The following is a 4,905-nucleotide window of genomic DNA, read 5'->3' as shown; positions in this document are numbered from 1 at the left end:
GGTATTTAGGAATAAACTGAATGAAGATGGTGTAGTAGTCTGAAACAAAGCTAGATTGGTTTGCAAAGGTTATGCACAAGAAGAAGGAGAAGACTATGGTGAGACTTTTGTACCAGTTGCTAGACTGGAAGGTGAAATAACTTTACTTGCATTTGCAGCATATAGGGGATTAAAATTATATCAGATGGATGTGAAGTCAACATTTTTGAATAGAATACTGGAAGAAGTATACATTGAGAAGCTAGATTGTTATGCTTTGACTGATGAAAAAGACATTGTATCCAAAATTGCACCAGGAACTATATGGGTTAAGGAAAGCACTGATAGCATGGTATGAAAGGCTTCATTCACACCTGATGAAGATAGGTTTTCAGAGAACCAGTGAAGACAACAACATATATCTCAAATCTGAAGGAGATAAGATACTGGTTAGTGAAGTGTTTGTAGATGATATCATATTTGGAGGCAATGATGATATGAGCAATGACTTTGCAAATGAAATGAAAAGTGAGTTTGAAATGTCTGTAGTAGGAGAAATAAAAAATTTCATAGGCTTGCAAATACAACAAATGAAGAGTGGTATTTTTATCACACAATCTAAGTATGTGAAAGAGGTATTGAAGAAATTTAGTATGAGTGACTGTAAACTAGTTGGAACACCAATGGTTATAGGTTGTAAATTGTCTAAGGAAGATGAAGCCACATCTGTTGATGAAAAGGAGTACATGTCAATGATTGGGAAATTGCACTATGTTGTCCATAGTAGACCAAATACAGCTCATGCAGTTGGTCTAGTTGCTAGATTTTAGAAGAATCCAAAGGAAACACATTTGATAGCAACCAAGAGAATATTTAGATATTTGAAAGGTACTATTGACTATGGATTATGGTATCCATATGCAGGTAACTTTGGCTTGAAGGTGTATATAGATGCAGACTGGGTAGGTAATATTGATGATAGGAAAAACACAACTGATGGAGCATTCTTTCTTGGAGGAAGACTTGTTTCATGGAGTAGCAAGAAGCAGAGTTGTATATCATAGTCTACTATTGAAGCTGAGTATGTTGCAGCTTATATGAATTGTACCCAGGCTATTCGGATGAGGCACATTCTGGAAGGTTTCAAGATGAATTTTTCAGAACCTGTAAAGATCTTATGTGAAAATACCAGTGCCATAAATATTTCCAAGAACCCTGTTTTGCACGCACGAACCAAGCATATTGAATTGAAGTATCATTTCTTGAAGAAAAAGTGCAGAGTAAAGATGTGATTTTTGAGCATGTTTCTACCAAGGAGCAGCTTGCAGATATCTTTACTAAACCTCTTCCTAAGACTAATTTTGAGTATCTTAGAAGTCAGCTAGGGGTTCTATCCCTTCATGAGGTCAATTGTGCATGATGTAGAATACATTAGTCTCGGAGCTACTTGCAGAATTTTACAACAAGATTGGTGTAGAGTGGAGTTATTCCACAGGGGGAGCATCAAGTTGCATGTCGTTGATGCTAAATAGTGAAGTTTGACATTGCATGTTTTACTTTCACTTTGGCATTGTTGTCAAAAGGGGAGAAGATCTATGTGATTATGGGGAGAAGAGTTGTATGATTGATGGAGAGAAGGTCTATAGCTAGTTCTAGCTAAAGACAAGGTGAATACATGGTAAAATGTAAACCATGATTCCTATTCACAATCATAGCAATCAAGGGTATTGATATTTGTATTGTCATCAATGCCAAAGGGGGAGATTGTTGGCATTTGTATGAAGATTGCATTAATGAAATGTTATGTTGTCATTGATGTCAATTAACCAATAATGATATTGTTATAATGTTATTTTGTAATTGGTAGGAAGAGCTAGTGAAGGGAATTGTAACTGATAGGTGAGTTTGTGGAGGAAACCGGTATTGCTAAGTAACAGAGAGTTGAACTGGTAAACCCTACCGGTTAATTTTATAAACCCTAACCGATTAAGTTTGGTGAATTGGTTGTATTGGTTTATGATTTGATGATGAGCGATAATGATTATGACACATATGCATGTTGTATGAGAAGAGTTTCAAAGTGTTTTTGGCATATTGAGATAATTATTTTTTATCTTGGGAATGGGAAAGTATATTGAATATAATGCAAACCGCATGATGAGGTACAATGTTCGATGAAGCACTGATCAAGGAGCAGCCGAGGATATCTTGAATGATGTTCATAGATTATTATGTAATCCAATGGTCATACTTGAAACAACTTATTTGTAATCTCTATGAGAGAATTAGGTTAGTGTTGTGTTATCGACCTATTGATTTTTTTATAATGTTGATGAGTTGTTTTGTTTCAGAGTTGGCAAAGTTGTAGCTGAGTGTGGTTGTCGAACTGGATGATGTATCTACAGTTTGTCTAAAGGCAAATAGGAGCATGAAAAGGATTTGAAAAAGCAAGTGTAGTGCTATTCAAATAAATCAGAAAACCCATGTTGTTTTCTAACAATTATAGTAGTAAAATCCCCTAACCAGGTAAGCTCTAACAAGCTTAGTGTTATTCAAATCCTCTAACTGGGTGGTCCATTAACTTGGATTTCAAATCCTCTATCGAGGTTACTCCTCATAGGGTATTGCTTCTAATAGGGCATTATAGTCAATCCCTTAACTAGGTGGTCCCTAACAAGATCTGTTCTTAATAGAACTTTTGTAAAGCTTTAACAGGCTTGGCTCCTAACAGGGCGAACTTCAGAAGAGTTCAAAATACTTGTGGGTATTCATCCCCACTATGGTTTTTCCCATTTGGGTTTCCAAGTCAAAAATATTATGTCAAGTGGTGAATGTTTTTGTGGTTATGTTTATTATGGTTGAATTTCTTAACTGTTTAATCCACTTTGATAAGTTATGATAACTGACAACAATCTAAAATGAGGTTTTACTTATGTTAGTAAAGTATTTGGATGTTTGTGAGTTTCAAGTTGTTTACTGTTAATCTGTTATAATAGTCAATCGATTTAACTTGACAATAATATTGTATTTATAGTTCAGTGGTTTAACTTGTTAGTTTAGAGTTTACTTTGAGAGGTTGATTTTGAGATTGATGAAAGTTTGTATCCGTTTTCTATCTATTGATTCACCCCCCCCTCTTAATAGTTGACCGGATCCTTATTCTTTCATCATAACATCAGTCCTCACCATTGAGACATCTCATTGTCCTTTAGACACACTACTTATATAAATGCATTTTTCATATCTTCAAATATTATTACCCATGAAATGTGCTTCATGCTTATTGAGTTGTATATAATATTATCCTTTACACAATACTTCTCTTGCCCTGAAATATCTTGCATCATTTACAAGGAACCACTTGCAGAGGCATCATTTTGCCAAAGCTGCTCTAAATAGAACAATGAAGTAATATTTACCAAGTTAAATGCCTCCATAAGAACACTTGAGAATGCAAGCCACTTAGCAAAAGCAATACCCATTATAGACTACTTTTCATGATTGAATGATTACCGTCTTGTCTTTGTAGCTCTTTTTTAATGAGATATACTCATGGAGTATATAGTACTATAGTCAAATTAAAAAGGAATAAATTTAATTTTATGTTCGTATTGGCATGTGGGGTGCACCATGCTTCTACAATAGTGTGGTACAAAAGCAATGCCCAAAAGCCTTGATAGCAAGCTATTGTCAGAACTTTCTCCCTTGAGAAATTAATTTAATATTGTGTGTTTTGTTGAACCATGTATCAAATATTAAAATGATAATAATAGATCAGGTACAATTGATCTTAGCCAAAAGGCTGGGAAAGGTATGATTTTTCCCTCTCCTTCCTCCTCTTTTTCTATCCACCCTCTCTTCCTTTTTACTCTGCCATGCCTAAATGTGGGATAAAATTTAAACAATAAAATGGGGGTGTTGTTGAGGGACACGGGGAGAAAAATAAGAACACAAACACAAACACTATATTAAATAGCACAAACATTGCATTCCTATCTCCTTACAACTATACAAAGGTGTACTCATAGAAGAATGAGTATAAAAATTAGATTCATATTAAATATATATAAATAGGTCACCGAAAGAGGAAATAGAACTATTTATTAAATCACCCACTATCTTGCAGATGGAATAATGACCAGGTCAAAAGAGTAGATGAAAAATTAATTCAAAATTTCTGGTGAGATCTCCTTATAATGCTTGTCTTAAATGATTGTGTTAATTCTATAAATATGGTTGTTGAATAAAGGATACTAACAAGATTGAAAAGCTGATACTTTTAATAGAGTAATTGGGATTACAATCTCCAGCACTCCCCTTTAATCACAACTACATATTTTGACTTTTTTTTAATAGTTTCTTTCACAAATGCTTTGACATGTATAATTTTCAAGTTCTAGAAATTAAACCTAGGAAATCCCATGCTAATGTTGGGATTTTCTTACAACAAGCTTTGGCCCTTTTGGTTACCATTCCATTGTGCATTCTGCTGCGAGACACTTAGTATTTTCTCAGCACCTCCCATAGAGTCATATTGTGGGTGCTTGAGGATCTTAGCTTTAGTGTGCTCTGTTGACCTCATACATTGCTTTCGTACGGAAATAAAATGCTAGGGAATTCAATCATTTTTGTTTTTATTAATTGATAGAATCACCCACTTGATACCCTCTTCTACTCTTGATCTCTTTTATCAACTCCTCTTGCTTAATTTGTTCTATAGACTTTTAAAAACTACTCTTTCACAAAATTTTGACTCTCTCAACGTAGACAGATATACATTCAAACTCAAACTTTCTACACTACAAACCAATTTAAAAATGGGCAATAAAGATAACATACTATGACATCCTCTTTTTAGGGCCTTCTTTTGACAAAATAAACTTCATCTTAAAACAACAGAAACAAAATTTCTTCTCTTCCAACACT

At 34.3% G+C, this 4,905-nt stretch overlaps 1 non-coding gene across 1 annotated transcript; it reads right to left on the bottom strand.

The window, feature by feature from the left end:
* Positions 1-3,597: 3,597 nt before the first annotated feature.
* On the bottom strand, positions 3,598-3,794 carry LOC131039890 (U2 spliceosomal RNA). The gene has a single exon (XR_009104877.2). It is a non-coding gene; the product is annotated as a U2 spliceosomal RNA (small nuclear RNA).
* Positions 3,795-4,905: the final 1,111 nt, after the last annotated feature.

This window comes from Cryptomeria japonica, chromosome 10, assembly GCF_030272615.1.
Source record: "Cryptomeria japonica chromosome 10, Sugi_1.0, whole genome shotgun sequence".
In the NCBI taxonomy this organism is placed as follows: domain Eukaryota; kingdom Viridiplantae; phylum Streptophyta; class Pinopsida; order Cupressales; family Cupressaceae; genus Cryptomeria; species Cryptomeria japonica.
The sequence above is the reverse complement of the archived record's forward strand: the minus strand, read 5'-3'. Positions and strand labels throughout refer to the sequence as shown.